The sequence below is a fragment of the Leptinotarsa decemlineata genome, unplaced genomic scaffold, assembly GCF_025532065.1.
Source record: "Leptinotarsa decemlineata unplaced genomic scaffold, Ldec_3_MD MMD2_tig00000199_RagTag_RagTag, whole genome shotgun sequence".
Classification (NCBI taxonomy): Eukaryota; Metazoa; Arthropoda; class Insecta; order Coleoptera; family Chrysomelidae; genus Leptinotarsa; species Leptinotarsa decemlineata.
Window position 1 is genome coordinate 14,768,435 of NW_027412544.1, and position 24,509 is coordinate 14,792,943.

The 24,509-nt window shown below is 36.1% G+C and overlaps 1 protein-coding gene and 1 long non-coding RNA gene across 3 annotated transcripts in view; both read right to left on the reverse strand.

The window, feature by feature from the left end:
• nAChRalpha4 (nicotinic Acetylcholine Receptor alpha4) overlaps positions 1–24,509 on the reverse strand; it is a 700,819-nt gene that overhangs the window by 498,706 nt on the left and 177,604 nt on the right. The gene's annotated exons all lie outside the window — the stretch shown is intronic.
• On the reverse strand, positions 16,400–17,175 carry LOC141481457 (uncharacterized). 2 transcript variants are annotated; one of them, XR_012464991.1, is made up of 3 exons: positions 17,019–17,175; positions 16,579–16,925; positions 16,400–16,518 (listed from the first exon to the last, which is right to left on the reverse strand). It is a non-coding gene; the product is annotated as an uncharacterized lncRNA (long non-coding RNA). The 2 variants fall into 2 exon arrangements; XR_012464990.1 differs by having other exon boundaries at positions 16,575–16,925.

A 24,509-nucleotide genomic window follows, 5' to 3' on the forward strand; every position in this document is an offset into this window, starting at 1 on the left:
TCTTTCGAGCCTAATGTTATTCTTTCTCATGAAAACCTATTTCGCGAAGAACCGATGATCAAGTAACCCATTAAGGGTCGTACGACTTCGTTAATTCTGAAAATCAATCAGGAGGTATCCAGCGGGACTTAATGTGGCAATTATAACTCAATCTTGTCAATCAATATACTATCACCTTGGAAGTTCGTCTAAACGTTATATTGAAGACGCGCCCCAGTTCTCAGAACAATTCGATAAATCATCAGAGTTTGGAGTTTACCGAGGAGCTCCAGACCATCGCATTTGAGAATCTGATCATTGAAAGCTGATTTATATACTACCCAATTGATTTTATATCTTTTAGGAAACTGATTTTACGGCAGTTTTTGTTGGACGTTAGCACGAATATTCGAAAGCATGTGATGGAAAGATCATTTAGTAGATATGTGTTTATTGCAGGAAGATGCGAAAGAAATGGAAAATATTGAATATACTCATAGGAAATCGAAATTTCGGCATTCGACTCGACAGGAAAATTTTATTCTACAGTATCACCATTGAAGTACGCACCATATGGGAAACTTCTGTTTCGAAAAGTTTCAATGAAGTTTAACTTCGGTACTTGTTTGTGCTTTGAATTTAACTTAAAATGATGCGGCCAACTGCGACTCACTGATGTTCAGTGTTTGTCAAATTCAACTTTTTTTTTGAAAATAATTGAAAAAGTGCATTTCTAGATCGAATTCAACAAAAAGTTACTTGAAAAAGTTGTGTCTACGGCAATTTCATATCCATATGCCAAATTTCATGCAACTAGGATAAACTTAACGTTTTGCTTATTTTTGACAGATATCCCCTTTATTTTAAAAAACAAGTTCGGTAAATTGTCATCAATTCATGTATACATAACAAACTCATCATGGAGTTTAACTTTTCCGATGAATTTCTACTTATACGGACATTTTTAGAGAGAAATTGAAAATGTGCTATAAAAATGTTAACATGACTGGTGCAAAGTTTCAATCACTTGGCTATTTTCTTAAACAAACGTCAGTACCTTCAATTTTGAAAAAGCAGACACGACTCAAAAACTGCAATGAGTATTAATAAAATTACTAGAATTGAAATTACATTAAAATTCCAATATTCAGTATTCACAGATTATTTATACACACTAACTGGGGCGGTAAGGATGCTTAATCATGTTGAATAAAATTTTTAAGTAGATCTAGACAAACAAAATGCATGCTATGGTAGTGTCAAGTTGTTGATTTACTTGTCAAATTTTTAACAGTCATTGTTGCAATAATGTTGTCTCTTCAGGAAAGAATAGAAATAGTTTTAATATGTGGTGAGAATACACCGTACCGGCAAGTAGCTAACATTTTCAATGAACGGCAAAAAATGTTCAACATACTACTGTGTCAAGGATAATGTCGAAATTCAGAGAAACAGGATCCGTAGCAAATCAATTTAAGAAAAAGCACACTCCAAGTAAATATGATGAGGAGGCCCAACTTAACATTTGTTTAAAAGTTATTGAACACGGGCAAACGAGCATAACCGATATTATGAAAAATACAGATTACAAGAGAGAAAGTGTTAGAAAAATTTTATTGGCCTTACAAGCCAAAATTTATTAACACATTAAAAGAACGAGATTTTGATGTCCGTTTGGGGTTTTCATTCTGTTTTCAAGGAGAGAGAGAAGAAAATGTAAAGTTTCCGTATAATATTTTATGGACAGATGAGGCAACATTCTCTTCAAATGGAACGGTAAGTTCTCAAAATTGCCGAAGGTGGGCCCAAGAAAATCTCAATTTCACAATTGAATGTGGTGATCAGTATTCCTTTAAAACTAATGTATGGTGTGGAATACTTAACGACCAAATAATTGGGCCATTTTTCTTTAGGGAAAATTTATCATCCGTCGGTTATCTCAACCTTTTAAATAATGAGGTTAGTGAAGTTTTAGATAATATGCCTTTAAATATTAAATGCGACCTATGGTATCAGCTCAATGGCGCACCAATACATTACACGGTTGCTGTAAAACAGTCCCTCCAACAAATGTTCAGAGGCAAAGTTATCGGAAGTAACTGGGAACATTATTGGCCACCTAGATCACCCGACTTGACGCCTTCAGACTTTTTCTTGTGGGGTTACTTGAAACAAAAAAGTGTACCGAAGTATACCATTCGCTGACATACAACATCTGGAAAATACCACTCGCGAGTGCTGTGCAAATATAAATCCCCGATTTATTAAAAATGCAGTTACAGATGTCAGTAGAAGGACCATAATTTGTATTGAACATGGAGGACGACATACTGGAATGTAGGCTATAAGTGTTTGACAAACTCATTTAGATCAATAAGTAATATATAAGTATATAATATTATTGTTGTTTAAAATTTATAATAATAATAATAGTTCTATCGGAATTATTTGAATTTTTTTTTAGTTGCCTCTGCTTTTTCGAAATCAAAGGTTTGTTTAAGAAAATAGCCAAGTGATTGAAAATTTGCACCAGTCATGTTAAAATTTTTATAGCAAATTTTTAATCTCTCTCTAAAAATGTCCGTATAAGTAAAAATGTATCAGAAAAGTTGAACTCCATGATGAGTTTGTTATGCATTCATGAATTGATGACAATTAACCGAACTTGTTTTTTAAAATAAAGGGGATATCTGTCAAAAATAAGCAAAACGTTAACTTTATCCTAGTTGCATAAAATTTGGCATATGAATATAAAATTTCCCTAACTTTTTGTTAAATTCGATCTAGAAATGCACATTTTCAATTTTTTTTTAAGTTGAATTTGACGAACACTGAACGTCAGTGGGTTGCAGTTGGTCGCATCATTTTAAGTTAAATTTAAAGCACAAACAAGTGCCGAAGTTGAACTTTCGAAAAAAAAGTTTCCTATATGGTGCGCACTTTAATGGTGACACTGTATATATAGTGTCATGAAATGAAATTAGTCTTTTTCCTTCTAATATTTAAAAAATTGAAAATGTAGGATCATCTGCATAAACATTACAAAAGAGAGCTATGGGTTCAGAAGTCGATATTTTGAGTTTATACGATCGTATCTGCCAAAAAATAATGCTGATTGAGTAGAATGAATGTATTAAATTCTCGAACTGGAATGACCGAGCAAATCACTTCTCATCCATAACCATATTATTACGATTGTCAAGAAGTGATTTCAAAATCATGGTATACTCCGTGTAGGAAAGTATTTAGGGCGAACCAATTAATAACATCTCATGGAATCTATATACTAAAATGCCTTGTATTTATCAAAAAATTCCCAGGAAAAGAAAACGTGCTATAAATCATAGTCACTTGATAAAAAAGAAATCTACCTTTAATTTTCCTAACCATTACATGGGCCTTATTGAAAAGTGCTGTCATCATTGGGCCACTAAATTTCATAATACATTGACATCAACTCTACGGGCAATCGTGTATTTGTGAAATTGAACCTCAAACAACTTGTATCGTTCTTTATTTTTATATATTCAACAATACTTTCATACACAATTTCATTTGTGAGTCTAGGTCTATTGTTCATCATTCATGTTCATTTATATGTTCATAAGTTCATTTACTATTCATTCAATCCTTGTGTTTTTCACCACAGAAATTGCTTCGACCTCAACTGTTTGGCCATGTCTGACCATGTCTAGCATCAAGACGCTGAAATGAAAAACAATAGAAAAGAACTTAAAAAATGTACAAGTATAAGTAATCAGTGTTTTACAATTAAAAATTGAATATTGATTAAAATTTTCACAAAATTAGCACATTGATATTAATAATGTCATAATTTTCAGATATCTGATTTCAGTAATATCATGTTCAAAGCTTACTGTAATGACAAGAGTGAGATTATCATTAAAAAGATTTCCATTTGAGAATATTACCGAGATTTATGTTCAGCAAATAATTTTAAATTATACTTAGACTTTCAGTGTCTGTTTTTTTGTTCATATTATTAGGATTTTTGTTGATCATGATCATTTCGTGAAAAAGCTTTTTTGACATATTCTTTTCTGAATAAGTATAAAACTTTTGCTTGATCAAATTTAATTTTGTGTCATGGTTCAACAGAATGTTGAGCCTATGAGTAGTCAACAAGATTCCTTCGGTCCATTGCTATCAGAGGAAACAATTTTTCCAACTGCTCATTTTTTTTGCAGTCATATCGATAAATACTATCTTTTAAAATTATTTCATCCCATACTGGGTGATTTAGCCGACCGTGGCCAACCAAAGTTATATTTTTTTCAATAGAACACCCCGTATATGAATACGTCATTCGATTTCATATTTTTTCAGCTCTCTATTTTGCAGACAATAATTTTTTAATTCACCACCCGCACGTCTACAGCAATTGAGTGGATTTTTTTCAGGAATAGTTAGTCAATATCACTATGATAATTTCTGGAATCTCAACTTTCGGAAACAATATATAGGGTGCTCGCTATAACTGGTCAAGTTTCATTCATTTTCAAACAGACATAATTAAATTTTTTCAAATGGAACACCCTGTATTTTTCCAGTTGTATGAAATGTTTCAACATTTTCCTACATTTTTTAGCAAAGGTATACTATAAGAAAAACTGACATTTTTCAAATTATACCATAGTTTAGTAATTGTTGTAACCACAAAAAATCTATTTTCTCACGTTCACTCAGGTACTCAAATTTGTTTTTCGAATATTCAAACTAATCGTACATTAGCATTTTTCATACTATCTAGTGATAGTTATCAGCGGTTTCAACGGTAGGAAATGCGTAAAAAACCTAAAGAATATTTATACTGATTTTTTCTTCGAAAACCCAATTATCCATGACTGACATCAAAAAATGAATATCGGAATTTGTCAATAACGCCATGTATTGATGTATGTTTCGCGTTTGGATTGAATCATTTTCATTATGAACTATGTATTGGAAGATATGGTGCAAATGGTCTATGCTTTGGGGGAAAATGACGAAAACTGCCTTTCTGCATCTAGGATTCAGGTACAAAGAGAAGTTTCCCGAAAGAAGACAACCAGATGGAAAGGCATTTCAGGCTCTGAAAACAAGATTTGAAAAAACTGGTAATGTCAATCACGAGAAGTTCGAACGTGTCTGCCCTGTGACAAATGAAGAGAATACATTCCAAATTGCTTTTCACCTTGTTCGAAATCCCCATGTGAGTACCCAAAACCTAGCAGAGAATTAGGATTTTCTAAAACCAGCGTGTCTCGAATGATACGAGCGAGCAAATTTCATTTCTACCACATGCTATTGATGCAAGAGTAAAGTGAGAGATTTTGAAAATCTTGTTCAATGATACGAGCAAGCAAATTTCATTTCTACCACATGCAATTGATGCAAGAGTAAAGATAGAGATTTTGAAAATCGTGTTCAATTTTGCCGATGGAGCTTAGGAAAGATCAATCTGGAAAATGATTTTTTCGATTTCGTGTTATTTTCTGATAAAGGGACTTTCCATAAAAATAAAACTGTGAATCAGCATTATCATGCAAGGGAAAAAAACCATTTTGTTCGTTGCTTGAACCGTCAATAGCGTTGGTCACTAAAGGTTTGGAGTAGAATTCTCGGAAAAAGAGTTATCGGTCTGTATTTTCTGAATAAGCATCTCACTGGAAGAAAATATGAAAGATTTCTTCTGCATGACTTCGAATTTATTGGACAGGGTTCCATATGGAACAAGACTTAGAATGTGGCTACAATAAGACGTTGCACCATCACGTTTCAAAACTGAGGTACGGGAATACCTCAACGATCATTTCAATCAAAAATGGGTTGGTAGGGGTGGGCCTGTGGTGTGGCCACCCAGATCACCTGATCTGACTAAAATGGATTTTTCATATGGGCATATCAAATGGATTATCCACTCCTCCAATATCTATGTAAGACATGAAACGAAGAATAACTAGAGCTTTCAGGGAAATCCCAGAATATATGCTGAAACGTGTGAAGAATTCGTTTAAAAAACGACTGACATTATGTATTGTAGAAAAGGTTGGCCATTTTAAACATCTTCTGGACTCCTCTATTCAATGAAAAATTTAGGCGTTATTGTTCATATTGAAAAAATTTTGGGTATGTGAACGTAAATAATTGAAGAATTTTTTGTGGTAACAACAATCAATATTACTGGGTATAATTTGTAAATTATCTGTTTTTGTATAGTATATCACTGAAAAAAACGTAGTGAAATGTTGAAACATTTCATACAAATGAAAAAAATACAGGGTGTTCTATTTGAAAAAGTTGAATTATGTCGCAAAAAATTTGAGCAGTTCAGAAAATTGTTTTCCCTGATAGCAATAGACCGAGGAAATTTTATTGACTCACCCTGTATATGAATAGATGAGTACTATTTTGATCATTCCCATATTGATATCAGTACTTAATAAGTAGTAGGTACTGTTCTTGGTTATTCACATTTTGTCTTCAAATAATACCTCCTGCCCGGTACTGACGATGCCCAATAGGCTGAAACAGCTGTCTACCTGTGGCTCTTAAACTGAAATCAATATGGAATTGATCAGAATAGTACTTATCCATTTATCTTTTGATTTTCATGAAATTATTTTCCAGCAGCTATAGCTGCCTCAGTGTTGATTTTGATAGTTTTCTTGTAAACACAAGATCTATCAACTGAAACCACAAATGTACGGTTGGCTCCTACTGGTGGCTCTGTTCATTTGTATTTCTATCTTTTGGTAACCAAGTGTTGCCCATCCTTATACTTGGCTGCACCATACTGATGATGGGCCAAAAGCTCGAAACACGTGTCTATGGTTTGCCACTTTCTTGAGTGCTATGTGCTATAATCTTCAATCTCACCGACGTTTCGACAAAGTTTCATTTGTCATCATCTAGATAATACTGTTAAGTGTTCGGAAGTCGATCGACCTTACTCGATCCGCTCCCTACAATACTGGTAAAATAAACACGTAACAAACATCATTTCACGAGCGGATATAGTAACGTTTTTCGTTTCGATTTAATCTCCAGCGATTCAAATCCATGTGCACCGCTCTTAGAGCGCCTTAAGGATTTTTCTGTGGTGTTCGTGTTTTGTTCGTGAACAAAAAAGTTGCAAGTGTTCATTGGGATAAATTATGAGTTGTTTATCAACATATGATTCTTCCGTTTCCTCGGTGTGTAATGTGACGTGTATGAGTTGACATGAAAATGTTTCGTCATTTCTACACACTGTCAACTGATAACACCAAATTGACATTGTTATGTCATCTCTCTTCGATCCATATATATTCGATATGACCAATTTTCATATCACACCCCTCTATGAAGCTATCAACATTAAGGAAGGCTTGGTCAGCCAAAAAGAGTATTCTTTCTCTTAAAATATTGTCAGATAACACATTATGATTGATATACTTTTATTATGAAATTTGGTTAGTAAACACATAATTAATCTGTCAGCTTCAGATCGCACTGCATATATTTTATGTATAACCCATGGATTCAATATACTGTATAACCATGATAACTAATGAATCCGCAATGCTGATATTTTGACAATAATGTAACATGATTGCATTTTCATTTCAATAAACAAACCCATTTGTTGGTAGGTAACATCCAAACAATAAAGAATTTTATTGCCAAAATTAAATGTAATGGCAAGTTTACGCGAAATGCGCACACAAACACGAGATGAAAACCTAATTAAAGTTTCAGGCAGAATGAAACCAATTATGCAAATATGTGTCTTGAGTTGATTGAAGCTTGAATTTAGAGGAATTCCCTAATCTAGTCTGTTAATCTAACTCGATAGAGTATGTAATTTCATTTTATGTTCTCCACCAGAATATAGGTATTCGACCCTTCACCGCAACCCATAAGGGTTTATTGTGGCTCACACATATTCACACTCGGCAAAATAAACCCAGCTTCTCAACGGAGCCGATTAGTTTGTATGGTGAGTGGTCTTTCAGGTCAGATGGTGAGAGTACAGATCTGCCGAACTCAAAGAACCTGATTTGGTCCCCAGCAGGGCAGGCACAAAGTATATGCTCTGCAGTTTCATCATTTTCCAAACAGAGGCGACACACATTGTCTTCCGACAGTCCAAGTATCTGCATGTGATGATTCAAATGACAGTGACCTGTGAGAAGGCCCGTTAGACATCGTAGTCCATCGCTACTGTAGTCCAACAACTGTTTGGAATCAAGCTTCGAAGGATGAATAAACGCCTTGGAGTGAGCCAATCCTGGAAGATTTTGCCAGAAGTCCATAACTCTTCTTGCCATCCAGGTGTTGAGTGTTTGTTTGGCAAAGCCCAAAGCGATGCCAATGACAGATTCTGGTCCAATGCAGCCGCTTGCAGCACCCTCCTTTGCAAGAGAGTCAGCAGCTTCATTGCCTTCTAGGTCAGTATGGCCAGGAATCCAGACCAGAGACAATCTGTTCAGCCTTCCTATCGAGGAGAGTCTTTTTTGGCAGTTTGCTACCAATTTAGACGTTGCTCGGTGGGAGCCAAGAGCTTTCAACGCCGCTTGACTGTCCGAGAATTATTTTATTTACTTGTGAGTGAGGTTGGATTTATCCAATCTCTCAGCATACAATTCAATAGCGTAAATTTCCGCATCAGTGGTACTGATGGCACCACTGATAGCCAGACAAGCCTGTCTCTGTGAGCCAGAGAGCTTCGCTTGGGCCGGTGTCAGTAAAGCCTTCGGCCACTAAGCAATTGCACCATACGTGATCCTTGGTCTGACAATCATTACATAAATCCAATGGATTTGTTTGGGACCGAAACCCCAAGTTTTACCACAAAGCCTTCGACATGTCCATAGGAACAGTCTGGCTTTGTGTAAAACTTTTTCCAAATGAGCGTTCCAGGAGAGTCTTTTATCAAGAACAATGCCAAGATATTTCACCTCCGTTCCAAATGGAATGACCACACCATTGAGAAAAAGTGGCGTTAGATCGTCCAATTTCCTTCTCTTGGTGAAAGGGATTAACACAGCTTTTGTTACGGGTTCAATTATACTGATACCTCCTAGTTGACTCATAATTTTAATAGCGCTCTCGTAAGCCAAAACATTATAAAATGTATTAAATCATTCAGGATGAATAACTTGAAGTCACTCGGTGATCTTGCATAGCAGAAAAATATCTGAAATAAAGTCATATTTTTTTAAAAATGTTCAATCAGCACAAGAAGTACTTTACCTACTTTGAATGCTTTCTCATTCAAGATACCAGTTTAGTTCATTGTGAATTTCCGAAAAGAATAAGAACATTATCTGTTTTATCACCATTCCTTAACTTTCCATTTTCATATAGGTTAGTTTGTTATTGTTTGGATAGAGGTTATCTAAAAGATCCAACCCTGCTAAATATTCAAAATTTGACAGAAAGGATGTCATTCATCTTCAGTATTCTCAACTTTGATGAAATGTCACTAATATTCCTAGTTTGACCTCCAGAATCTATCTGTTTCCTTTTTCCTTTTTTATTGTGGGCTTATCAAAGTGGAACATGTGGTTCTGATTTTCTCAAGTTATAGAGGATTTTCTGAGTCTGAAAAATAAAAAGTAGTTGTAAAACCATCAAGAAAATTGTCATAGGATTGATATTTCAACCATCCAATGTGGATTTTGGTTTTCAACTAACCTTAAACGTTTCCTGACGAAACTCTCTCCGAGACCACTCCATCGAAGGTAGGTATTCTGCTGGGACACATTCTGGGGATTATCCTCTAATAAGTGCATTTCATATGTATTAATGAATCCACAGGTTAGTAACTTTTCTGTCTTTTCAGGTCTCTTTTTGTTTAGTACCTAGTTTTACGTTTTCTCTGTACGAAGGATATTACCAGCTCCCACATCATTATGTCCTATAGCTATACACCAATTTAGCTAGCATGCATGTTTAGAACTTTGCTTTACACCTAACCGCTTGAAGACAGCTTCATCCCTGCTCAGTAGATAGAGCTTGCTTGATTTTCTCTGCTAGTTACAGTACAGACTTCCCCCAATCCTGATAAACTGGACGAACCTTGTATAGAAAGCCGTTGTTGGGGATTGCAAAAGAAAGGACAACCTCCAAAGGAATATACAAGTAGGATCTACTTCATTTATTAATTTTGCCTTGTACAACTTTTGTTTCTTTTTAACATATAAGGAACATTTCATATCACCAAGAATATTCCGTGAACTCGTAAGAGCAAGTAGTGGTATTTTGTAGTTAGCACCTAGAACATAGTGAATATTAAATATTAATTATCAATTAACCTTATGCATTGAACTGACACCTTTATTATTTTAAATCAAAACTAGCTACTTACCAAGACGTCTGTGAACCAATAGTATATATTATACTAACGGGGAAAACATTCGTACATAATATCATTCTTGTATTATTTGAAACATCTATTTATTGATATATATATATATATATATATATATATATATATATATATATATATATTGTATTTATAATTGCAATTGCACATGCACCATATTGCAATTATTCAGACATTTGACAGTTTCTATTTAAGAATATAAAAATCGATCAGCTGATCGACCGTGGATTTATAGAGTTGAAGAATACGTTCCGATATACCGACGGCCCTAACTTTCGGAAATTCTATCCAGGGTTACATTCTTACAGGAAAAGGGTATTTACCCAAAGAGGGAAATTAATAAATATTGTTTTTTTTGTTATCTTTAGTGTCAAATAATTTATTTTACCCACCAACCCTCTACCGGCTGACTAATTTAGATTTTAGAGTTTTGTTTTTGAGTTATTTCTATTACGCCCCAATAATTTGATTTTCCATCTTAGTCGGCGTAATAAATTTGGCACCCTACTTAGTGGTACTTTTCTTTTCCTTTTCACTGGTGACTACTTGTTGCATGGAAAAAAAAAAAGCAAAAAGTAAATTGGACTTTCATAGAGTATTTTTTTTGCCTATGTGTAATTTTTTTCTGTTTGTTCTCTTTTGGTATTAGGTTATTTCAGTTCTGTGTGCGAAGTCATTTGGGTGACATTGAGTATTGTTATTTTTGCGCATACTCAGTTTAAATTTTGATTTGATATTTTTTTCTTGTTTTTTTTCTTTTTTTGAAAGGGGCGGGTTTACGTGCGTTTGTTTCATTGTTAGTAGGTATCCATACGTTCAGTTATTATTGGACTAGTGATCGTACGTTCGGTTATCACATAACTTGATATCGTACGGTTTTTACAATTTTAATTTTTTAAATTTTTTTTCTTTCACAATGGAAGTCAATCGTTTATTAGGTGACGAAATAGTTCATGAGCTAATGATCCGTAGTTTACCTGTTCAGCGTACAGTCGCAGAAAATAGAGCAACCCTAAGAGCGGCGTTAAGAAATGAAAAGGAGGGAGAGGCGTCTTCTCTTCCAGTCATTATTCTTTCACCTCAGGAAGAATTTTATGTTTGTAATAGAAAGTTACTTAGTTTGGAAAATGACATTGATAACTTTGATATTACTAATCGAGTGAACGAGAATAAGCGTATTACGTCTCGGCTTAACCATGTCCGTCTCAGATTGATTAGAGTAGCGGTGAACAATGATGCTCACTTGGAGGAAAGAAAAAAGTTGTTACTTACACGATGTGGTCAACTTCTTAGCAACTTAGAATCGATCAATGAAAATTTAGAGTTGATGGAGTCGCACAACCCAGGAATGTCACAAGATGGTTCATTACTGAATGGAGTTAACGAAATTGGAGGACCTATTTTGGATGAACAGAATCCTTTATTGCCTGAAGTGATATTAACAAACAATACTACTTTGAATAATAGATCAACCCGAGAGCTTGAAGCGGCACGGATAAATATGCAACGAACACTTACAGCTCTTCAAAACCAAGTGAATGAAGAAATTCATCCGTTGATCGATTTCATCGAGGAAGAAGCTGATGTTCAACCTATTGGAAATGAAGCAATTAGAAACCAATCTCAACGGATTCAAGAACATGTTAACACTAATCCAATTGGAAATAGACCATTACGGGAAACTGTTAGATTCAGTACAGACGCAGGATTTTCTCTTTTAGGGCACAACCCAACCCGGCCTCGAAGTTTCTTCTCGGATATGGGAAGAGGGGAAGAAGTGCATGGACGCACCTCAGAAAATTATAAGGATTTAATGAATTCTACTCGAGATATCACTTCAAGGCTTTGTAACCTCGCTTTTCCATCCGCTGATGATGCAATATTGGTTCATCAAAACCCAGAAGAGAGATTTCCGTATTTTGATGTATCAAGGTGGCGAATACACTTCGATGGGGAGTCGAGTGTTACCAACTTTTTGGAAAAAATTGAGGAGCTTCGTTTATCCCGCGGAGTTACAAAACAGCAGTTGCTAAGATCTGCTCCAGAATTATTCACGAAGGATGCTCTTTTCTGGTTTAGAACGCAAAACTTCAAGTCATGGGATAACCTGGTGGAAAAACTGAAGAAAGATTTCCTTCCTTATGATTATGAGTTTGATCTCTGGGAAGAAATACGCAAACGCACTCAAGGTTCCAAAGAACGAGTGATGACTTTCGTAGTGGCAATGGAGAATCTCTTCAATAAATTAGGCCCGAATAAACCCTCCGAAGAAGTTAGAGTTAAAACTATTCGTCGAAATTTGCTTCCTTACATTCAGTCTCAGCTAGCCTTGGAGGCAATTGATTCAGTTTCGGATTTGGTAAGACTAAGTCGCACAGTGGAGGAAACTGCGATCCGTACTCAGAAATTCTGTCCACCTCCAACGAACTACAAACAAATGTTAGAGCCAGAACTTGCCTACCGAAAACCACTTGGTAGCTCAGCTATTTCAGTTGTAAGTACTGATTGTGGTAATTCAACAAGAGTCCCGAGTTCAAGATCTGATCCTGTTACCGAATCTTCTCAAAACTGTTCTCAACCTTCCACCTCTTTGATTTGTTGGAACTGTCAAAAATCAGGACATCGGTTTAAGAAGTGCACACAACCACGTAAAAAGTTTTGTTTTAAGTGCGGACAAGCAGGCGTTATCGCAAGTACTTGCCAACAGTGTCCAAAAAACGGGCACAGAGGGTTGTGTTAGGGCAAACTCCACCCTCTTCTGAGAGCATAGCCCATTTAACCTCTAGCAAAATAATAATTGACTTCGTCCTATCTCACGCTAAAAATGATGATAGACCATTTCTCAAAGTAGACATTTATGGGAAAGAATTCCTTTCTTTATTGGATTCTGGTTGTACTAGGACTACGTTAGGAAGTAAGGGATGGAACATTCTGAAAAATATTTGTCAGTTGGATAGAAGTGAGACACAGAAATGTACGGTTGCAAACGGAAAGGAGTGTAATATAATCGGAAGTATACGGGTTCCAATAAAACTTCGGGATCGCGTAATGACATTCGAAATTCTGGTTGTCCCTGAACTTCCTCACTATCTTATTTTAGGTATTGACTTCTGGTCGAAAATGGGAATTGTACCGGACCTTTACTCAGGAGAATGGACTTTCAGGTCTGAGGAAGGTGTTGTAACAACAGAGACCTGTGCGATCCACAGTACAGATCATCTTACCCCTGCACAGCGCAAAATATTAGATGACCTAATAGATAGTACTTTCCGGTCAATGGGAGACAAATTGGGTTGTACTGATAAAGTCGAACATCATATTCGAACCAACTCCCCACCGATAAAACAAAGACACTATCCACTCTCCCCTACATTACAAAGGCAAGTTAACATTGAATTAGAGAAAATGTTGGCAGAGGGGATAGTGGAACCTTCCAATTCACCATGGGCATCTCCCATTGTTCTTGTGAAAAAGCCCGACGGTCAATATAGATTCTGCGTGAACTATAAAAAACTGAATGAAGTAAGTCTTCCTGATGCCTACCCTTTACCATTCGTTAGTTCTACACTTGATAAGTTACGAGATGCAAAATTTCTGACCACACTGGACATAAAATCGGCGTATTGGCAAATTAAGGTGGCAGAAGCTTCCAGGCCCCTTACGGCGTTTGTTGTGCCAACTCGAGGACTTTTCCAGTTTTGTAGAATGCCCTTTGGTTTACATAACGCTCCAGCTACTTGGCAGCGATTTCTTGATGGAGTAGTGGGAGTGGACCTTGAGCAGTATGTGTTCGTTTATCTAGATGACGTGGTCATCTGTACTCCCACCTTCGATCAACACATCTCTGTTTTGAAAGAGGTTTTGTCTCGAATCATGGCCGCTGGATTGACCCTCAATAAAGAGAAATGTTGTTTTTGCAGACCAGAGTTGAAATATTTGGGATATGTTGTGAATTCGACCGGTTTATTGGTTGACCCTGGAAAAGTCGAGGCCATTATCCGCATTCCTACTCCTCGGAGTGTCTCTGAAGTAAGGAGGATAGTGGGTTTGACCTCGTGGTACCGTCGTTTCATACCCAACTTTTCAACTCTAACAGCTCCACTAACAGCTCTTTTGAAGAAGAATGCCAAATTTGTCTGGTCAGAGGAATGCGAGAGAGCATTAGATACAATTAAAGATCGTTTGATCTCAGCACCGGTCCTTTCCTGTCCCAATTTTGACCTAACATTCACCATACAAACGGATGCGTCAGATTACGGTTTGGGAGCGGTCCTATCACAACAGCACGAAGATGGCGAAAAGGTCGTGGCTTACCTGAGTCGTTCATTGACGAAGAGTGAACGTCGGTATACTACTACTGAAAAGGAGTGCCTTGCGGTGCTTTTCGCGGTGGAAAAACTTCGTCCTTATATCGAAGGATCGAAATTTTCAGTTGTAACTGACCACTATAGTCTGCGATGGTTGTTTCAGATCAAGGATCCAGTAGGGAGAATTGCGCGATGGGCACTACGTTTACAACAATATAATTTTGACATAATACATAGGAAGGGCAAAGAACACGTGGTACCTGACACTCTTTCTCGGGCGGTACCAATACTAGATGCAATTCTTGACGTGAACGATACAAAACAGACCCGTATAGATCATTCCAGTTCAGACAAGTGATATTGTCGTATGGTTAATCAAGTCCAGAAATCTCCATCATGATATCCTCTATGGAGAGTAGAAACTAATAAACTCTATAAAAGAATTCGAGTGAAATACCCCAACCTGGATGACCCTTTAACCAAAGAATGGGTTCTAGTTGTACCCAAGGAAGAAAGGAAGGACCTCATTAGGGCTCACCACGATCCTCCAACTTGTGGACATCTCGGGTGTTTCAAAACCTTAGGACGTTTGTCTCGATCATATTACTGGCCTAAAATGAAGACCGACGTAGCGAAATACATCCAGAATTGCGAAACCTGTTTGAGAACCAAGCCTGTTCAGAAGAAACCAGCCGGTCTAATGCTGAGTAAGACAACTACCGTATCTTATCCATTCCAGTTGGTATGTATGGATATAGTGGGACCCTTACCTAGAAGCTCCACCGGAAATAGTTACATTGTATCGGTATGTGACTGTTTCAGTAAGTTTTGCCTACTGTTTCCACTGAGAACGATTACTGCTACAAACGTTACCAGAATTCTAGAGGAACAAATTATCTTAGTATATGGTGCTCCTAATAAATTGATAACAGATAACGGACCTCAATTTAAAAGTAAACTTTTTCGAAATGTAGTCAAGGAATATCAGATTACCCACTCCTTCACAGCCAATTATCACCCCCAAGCCAACCCCATTGAAAGAATACACCGAGTGGTCAAAACTATGCTCACGGCGTATGTCGGAGAAAATCATAAAGTTTGGGATAAATATTTAGCGAAAATCGCTTACGCAATCAGGTCGGCACGGCACGAAGTCACGGGAATGACCCCTAATTTCATTGTGTTTGGACGTGAGGTTAGCGTTTCTGGGAAAGATAATCCTGATACTGGAGATATTATAGAATTTAACCGAGAATTAGATATTTCAACACGTAACGAGAATCTTAGAGAGGTTTTTCAAGATGTATCTCGAAGACTGAAGAAAGCATTCGAGATCAGTAGAAAGGGATACAATCTAAGACGACGAAATGAGCGCTTTACTATATCACAGAAGGTTTGGAAAAGAAACCATGTCATCTCTAACGCGACTAGGGATTTCACAGCCAAGCTGGCTCCCAGGTTTGTAGGTCCGATGGTTGTGACTCGAATTGTGTCCTCATGGACATATGAGCTTCAAGATGAGTTTGGCCGGGATTGCGGTATTTGGCACGCAAAAGATTTAAAAGCTCACCCCCCAGATTGTAACTGAAAATGAGTAGATTTTTTTTTTTTATTTCTTTCGAAATTAGTATAGGTAGTTATTACGAAGATTTTTTTTGGTTCAAAGAAGTTTTTTTTTTGAGAAAAAAAAAACTTCTATCGGGAAAGAGGGGTGTGTTACGGGTTCAATTATACTGATACCTCCTAGTTGACTCATAACTTTAATAGCGCTCTCGTAAGCCAAAACATTATAAAATGTATTAAATCATTCAGGATGAATAACTTGAAGTCACTCGGTGATCTTGCACAGCAGAAAAATATCTGAAATAAAGTCATATTTTTTTAAAAATGTTCAATCAGCACAAGAAGTACTTTACCTACTTTGAATGCTTTCTCATTCAAGATACCAGTTTAGTTCATTGTGAATTTCCGAAAAGAATAAGAACATTATCTGTTTTATCACCATTCCTTAACTTTCCATTTTCATATAGGTTAGTTTGTTATTGTTTGGATAGAGGTTATCTAAAAGATCCAACCCTGCTAAATATTCAAAATTTGACAGAAAGGATGTCATTCATCTTCAGTATTCTCAACTTTGATGAAATGTCACTAATATTCCTAGTTTGACCTCCAGAATCTATCTGTTTCCTTTTTCCTTTCTTATTGTGGGTATATCAAAGTGGAACATGTGGTTCTGATTTTCTCAAGTTATAGAGGATTTTCTGAGTCTGAAAAATGAAAAGTAGTTGTAAAACCATCAAGAAAATTGTCATAGGACTGATATTTCAACCATCCAATGTGAATTTTGGTTTTCAACTAACCTTAAACGTTTCCTGACGAAACTCTCTCCGAGACCACCCTCCATCGAAGGTAGGTATTCTGCTGGGACACATTCTGGGGATTATCCTCTAATAAGTGCATTTCATATGTATTAATGAATCCACAGGTTAGTAACTTTTCTGTCTTTTCAGGTCTCTTTTTGTTTAGTACCTAGTTTTACGTTTTCTCTGTACGAAGGATATTACCAGCTCCCACATCATTATGTCCTATAGCTATACACCAATTTAGCTAGCATGCATGTTTAGAACTTTGCTTTACACCTAACCGCTTGAAGACAGCTTCATCCCTGCTCAGTAGATAGAGCTTGCTTGATTTTCTCTGCTAGTTACAGTACAGACTTCCCCCAATCCTGATAAACTGGACGAACCTTGTATAGAAAGCCGTTGTTGGGGATTGCAAAAGAAAGGACAACCTCCAAAGGAATATACAAGTAGGATCTACTTCATTTATTAATTTTGCCTTGTACAACTTTTGTTTCTTTTTAACATATAAGGAACATTTCATATCACCAAGAATATTCCGTGAACTCGTAAGAGCAAGTAGTGGTATTTTGTAGTTAGCACCTAGAACATAGTGAATATTAAATATTAATTATCAATTAACCTTATGCATTGAACTGACACCTTTATTATTTTAAATCAAAACTAGCTACTTACCAAGACGTCTGTGAACCAATAGTATATATACTAACGGGGAAAACATTCGTACATAATATCATTCTTGTATTATTTGAAACATCTATTTATTGATATATATATATATATATATATATATATATATATATATATATATATATATATATATATATATAGATATATATATATATTGTATTTATAATTGCAATTGCACATGCACCATATTGCAATTATTCAGACATTTGACAGTTTCTATTTAAGAATATAAAAATCGATCAGCTGATCGACCGTCGATTTATAGAGTAGAAGAATACGTTCCGATATACCGACGGCCCTAACTTTCGGAAATTCTATCCAGGGTTACATTCTTACAGGAAAAGGGTATTTACCCAAAGAGGGAAATTAATAAATATTGTTTTTTTTTGTTATCTTTAGTGTCAAATAATTTATTTTACCCACCAACCCTCTACCGGCTGACTAATTTAGATTTTAGAGTTTTGTTTTTGAGTTATTTCTATTACGCCCCAATAATTTGATTTTCCATCTTAGTCGGCGTAATACTTTGTTGGGGTTGACAGACATCTGCACCCTCAGGCATCAACTGTGAACAACGTCCAACGCGCTTTGGAGGATATTAAAAGCTACTCTTTCCGACGTGGACCTTGCCAGGATGACAAGGTCATCTGCATAAGCTTGCAGATCAACTTTTCTTCTATCGAAGGCATCAAGCAGACTATCCACCACCATAAATATATTAAATATGTATAAAGAGAGGCTGCAGCACCACGTAAGACTCAAATCAAATAGTTTGAAGTCACTTTCCATACATTTGTCTGATCTCTTCTATACTGAAGGATGTAAAATTATGCACTGAGTTTCACAAATTGAACTAATAAACTCTATAACTTTGCGAGAATGTTTGAAGTTATCTGAGCACAACTTAGTAGACGCCACTGAATAAAAGCTTCACATGTGCACTTCTAAACTACAACAATCACACACAGCTGACGGAAATGTTGAGCAGTTTAACCCCGGAGCGGATCCTCATTTATCTAATTACAGCTATTGCACTTTAAACTGCCCAGAAGGAAATGTGTCTGCTTCTGGATGGAATCAGTTCAGAATTTTGTCGCTGTTTGTAATCTCAAAGTTAATGAACTGAAAATGTTTCATCTATGTACGAAGGTAATCCCAGAAGTAACCGGCCGAACAAGGAAAACAATTTAAAAGAAAAAAAAACTATTTATTTTCCAACATTATCTCCTTGCAGCTCTATACACTTCTTTAAGCGACGTTCAATAAGACGTTTTTATAATAAGAACTGTCTTGCTCCTCAAAATAGCCATTAACTGCTGACATCACTTCTTCATGGTTGGAAAATCTTTTACCACTGAGTCATTTTTTCAAGTTTGAGAATGGAAAATAATCCGAGGCGGCTCAATCTGGCAAATAGGGAGCACGAGGTAGCAATTCAAAATTTGATTTGTTAATTTTGGGTCACTGCGACAATGGATTTGTGAACTGGTGCATTGTCTTGATGAAAAAACATTTTTTTAGCCAACTGCAGCCGATAACATTTTTCATTAGCTTCTGTCGATTTTGCTCGATTTCGTCAGTCAAACGTTACAAATAGTTCGCATAATACTCGCCGTTGATAGTTTTATCTTTTCTAAGATAATTAATGAATTGGTCTTCGCCTTCTTTGGAGCCGGTTCTCCCTGTTTTGATCGTTCTTTCGTCTCGAGTGTGAAGTGATGGACACATGTTTTATCTATGGTTATGAAACGACGCAAGAATTCTTTGTTACTGTGAAACTTTGCTAAACACTCAATTGAAATATCTTCAGAATACTGTTTCTTGTCAAGTGTAAGCAAACGTGACACTCATCTTTCACGCATCTTTCTCATGTCCCTATTTTAAGATAATACACCATGTACTGCACTTTTCGAAATGCCTACTGAGTCTGCTAGCTCGCGTACTCCCAGTCAACCATCATTCAGTACCACTTCATGAGTTTTCATCACCGTTTTTGAAGTTGTGACCTCATTTGGTCGACCACTGCGATGCTCGTCTTGGCAGCTCTTACGGTCTCGTTCAAAGTCTGGTATCCAATATTTAACTGTTGTCAATGAAGGAGCAGACTCACCCAGAGTAGAACGCAGTTCAGTTTTCATTCAGGTTGGGTTGAAGCTTCTCAAATAAAAGTATTATAACACATAACGATGTTCAATTTTCTCTATTTATTCACGTGAAACGTTCGCTATTGATGGCTGTGAAACAAATGCCAAACAACGTAGCGTCTTTGAACTTGAAATATATTATTTAGAAATTGTGTTCTTTCTAATGTCATGATATTTTTCAAGCAACTACCGCCATCTCTAGGTCATGCCGGGTACTTTTGGGACCACCTTCATATAATATCAGTTTTTGAGTATATTCCTCAAGTCACATATAATGGTGTGACTGACTAGCAAAGTTCACGTCACAAGTGGTTTTCACATTGAAAATTACAATCGGAATTGGACTTTAATTTCTGTTTCAATCAAAAATATCTTTTTTTTGCGTTACATCTCAAAAAGTTGTAGGAAAAAGTTTTTGAGAATGATTTTTTTTTCCCATATTGAAAATTTTATCTGCATGAATTTATGTTTTTCTAATTTTTTTTCTTCATTCTACACATGAAGTAGCGCCTTGTTTTTCTCTCAATTCATATGGAACTATTGAATAATGGTCACATGCGATGCTAACATTTGATCCCCAACAATATTGAGAAAATAGTGCAACTGACAAGAGTAACCATTTCTAGTAAAAAGTCATAATATTGAAGGCAATTGTATTTGCCGCTACTTAATTGATGAAACACTGATTTTGGTATCTGAATAGTAGATTAAAAACGGCTCAAAGAATAACCTGAACTCAAAAATACATTATCTGTACTTCTAATGCATTTACTACAAACAATTGTCATCGTATCCAAATGGTCAACATCACGAAAAAGTATTTGTTAAACTTTTGTTCAAGAAAAAAGTCAGCATTATTCAATTCAGACCCCAATTACTTTGCTACTATATACTTTTCGAACATGTATTGTATTGAAGAAGGAAGCACCGTCACACTGATACTTCAAATTTTTTTTTATTCCAAAAAGCATATTGTCCAAATTGCAAGACATTCCAATGTTGAAACAGTAATCACCAAGTTTTCAATTCTGTCCGTATAAGCAGTATGTATCGGTACCAATTAATAGATTGAATCCGTATAATTTTCCACTCACAGATGTCATACATTTTTTTTGTGCGCAAGACCGTTTCAATTGAACCCAGATAAGCCGGGAAGTTCTTTTTACCGATTTGACCATGAGAACTGTTCATAATGAAATGACTGGTACTCTAGATACAAACTTAACTATTCAAGCAATAGAAAGTTACATATGTCGATGATGAGAAACAAAAGAATTATTCACGGAAAATGACGGAATATTTGTTAAAGTCAAACGAAAACTAGAAAAAACAAAGATAAATTTGTCCCACAACAAGGTTTGAGATGAACTTTACATGAGTTCTATGAAATGGGTGTTCAATCCACCAGGAGCTCTCCACATGTGAGGTTGTTGGGATATAATGGAAGTGGATGACTCATTATTGCTTGTATTTAAAAAATTAATGGAACACGTCGAATATGTCTGCACTGAAAGAGACGGCATTATAAGAGAGTCGTAAACCACCAAATTCTCAAATATTGAGGAGGCTACAACATCTTGAGCGATCATCAATTAACTTTCGAAAACAAAGATCAACAGGCGACTTTCTATCAAATGTCACCCATATTTAGAATAACGCAATCAAGAAACATGGAGAATCAAGAGCTGTTGCGCTTGTTGGCATGAGGGTTTGTTGGCCAAACTTCGATGATATGGCTCATCGACTCATTTCTTTGTATAGCTTTTCAGCTTCCTGGGAAAACGTTTCCTGCAAGTAGCCATCGATGGATATCTCTAGCACTTCAAAATGCTATTACACACATTATACAGGGTGTCCCTGGACTTCCTCTTTTCCTCTCGGGAATGTATAGATGGGGTCAAAATATCACCAGTACTTCATATAACTTTTTTTCCTAAAATCCTTCGTTACCAAGTAACGGGCCCTCGAAGTTACAAAATGAAAAATGTTTTTCTTTGATAACTTTTCAAGTGAATATTCAAAATCATCCAAATTTTGGTAATTGACTAAACAAATGAATTCCGTCGATGAGCTTTCATGCAGGAGTCAGTTGTTTTGCTACAAAGTCAGGAACGGACTACCCCCGATGGTCCACACCCCAAAACTTTGAAATGACAGATATTTTTCAATATTTTTCAACAAATTAAGGTTACTTGGACAATTTTATGAATAAAAGTACTCGTGTGGAAAGTCGATCGGAGCAACGAGTCTTGATAAAAATGTAGTTTCACTCGACGACATCAAACCCGCTCGTCCACCATTATTTGAAATGAATAATTATCAAAGCAGAAATAATAATGATAACGTTAATTCAACAACATTTATCCTGAGATGTCTACCATTATTCGAAAATATTAGTTTTTAAGGAAAATGGAAATGATAGGTAAAATGTTCATAACGAATTTTTATAATGCAAACACGTTTAACTAACGAAACTCAAGAGCCTCAAGAGCAAACAGAAATGAAAAATCCGCTACAGAAACTGCTCGATATGACCACCTTCTCTCTCTATACATTTTCTTAGTCTGCGAAGACACCCTCTCTGTACTTGAAATAGCATTCCAGGGTCGTTTCGTATGGCTTCACAATGTAATGTTATTCTATTCAACAATGCATCTCTTGTGTGAATAGGTGTAGCGTAAACAAGGCTTCTTAGATGCCCCCACAGAAAGAAATCCAATGGATTTAAATCCGGAGACCGCGATGGCCATGAATATGGCCCACCTCTACCAATCCATCTATTGTGGAAAATATGGTTCAGATGGTCACGCACAATCAAACTAAAATGAGGAGGAGCGCCATCATGCATAAACCACATATCTCTTCGGGTTTGCAATGGAACATGTTCCAAAAGTCCATTCAAATCGTTCTGAATGAACTCCAAATAACGTTCTCCATTCAATCGGTCCTGTAGAACGAATGGTCCTATAAGATGGTTTCCTATGATACCAGCCCAAACATTCACGTTGAATTTCCGTTGGTGTTTGGTTTGCAATATCCCATGGGGATTTTCTTCGGCCCATATATGGAGATTATGAGAGTTGATAACTCCATCTCTACTGAAACCGGCTTCATCAGTGAATAAAACTCGATTAATAAAAGTAATATCCTCTCTTTGCCTATCCATGAACCAATTGGCATATTCCAGTCGTGCTGGAAAATCTTGAGGTGTCATGGCATGTACCTTCTGGATGTGAAATGGGTGGAGCAGTTGTTCCCTAATTATTCTATGAATAGTGGACTTGGATGTATGGAACTGTTCTGATAGATTTCTGATGCTCATTGAAGGATCATCAGCGACGGCTTCCAAAATGATTTCCTCCAATACAACGGTACGTACAGTCCTAGGAGCGCCCTTACCACCTCGTTTTGGCAAAACTGTACCTACAATTATATCGAAATAAAACAACGTGCTCAATTTAATTATCAAGTATTACATACCTGTCTCCCTCAAGCTGCGATCGACACGCTCGAATGTTTCTCTTGACGGTACCGTTCGATTGGGAAAATGCTCGGAATACAGACGACGAGCTTCTGCAGCATTACAAAATGCTCGTCCATAAAATACATGCATATCTGCATATTCATTGAATGTAAACTGTTCGGCCTTATCAAAAAAATTCAAAATATCCTATAGAATATTGACAATACAATGATAGTCATATGACAACGCACCACTCAACAAAACAAAATCGCATTCCAGTTTCTCATTTTTTATCAAAACTTTCTAAAAGGTTTTTTTGTCGACATCTGTGAAAGAAATGGAACATAATTATTCCCTGGATATTTTTCACCTGATCATGTGCAGCCGTTTTTGTAGTTCATTCGTTTGCTTTTTATTGGTATAGTAAATATTTTTTCCGATGTGCGTTTTTTCAGCTAAATTTAGATTCATGTTAAAGAATTCCTCTCATAAAATTATAATTATTAGTGAAACTCCTCAACAGTTTAGCTGTGAAGAAGAATTTGAAACATTCGAATGTTGAGTTTCATGAGATTCAGATAACTGATCAACACGAAACGTGATTATTCCACACGTATTATGTACATACAAAATATGGAATGAATTCGATATTTCATAGTAGAGTAGCTTGTTAGTTTAAAAACACCACGAATCTACAGAACTTGATATTTCTTTTGAAAAAATATCTGCTATCACAATTGTGACTTAAACTTCCATATAGGTACTGTACTTTTTGTTTACGACTTCATTTTAGCATACTTTGTATTATTCCTGTTATAAATGTTGTTGAATTAACGTTATCATTATTATTTCTGCTTTGATAATTATTCATTTCAAATAATGGTGGACGAGCGGGTGTCGTCGAGTAGAACTACATTTTTATCAAGACTCGTTGCTCCGATCGACTTTCCACACGAGTACTTTTATTCATAAAATTGTCCAAGTAACCTTATTTTGTTGAAAAATATTGAAAAATATCTGTCATTTCAAAGTTTTGGGGTGTGGACCATCGGGGGTAGTCCGTTCCTGACTTTGTTGCAAAACAACTGACTCCTGCATGAAAGCTCATCGACGGAATTCATTTGTTTAGTCAATTACCAAAATTTGGATGATTTTGAATATTCACTTGAAAAGTTATCAAAGAAAAACATTTTT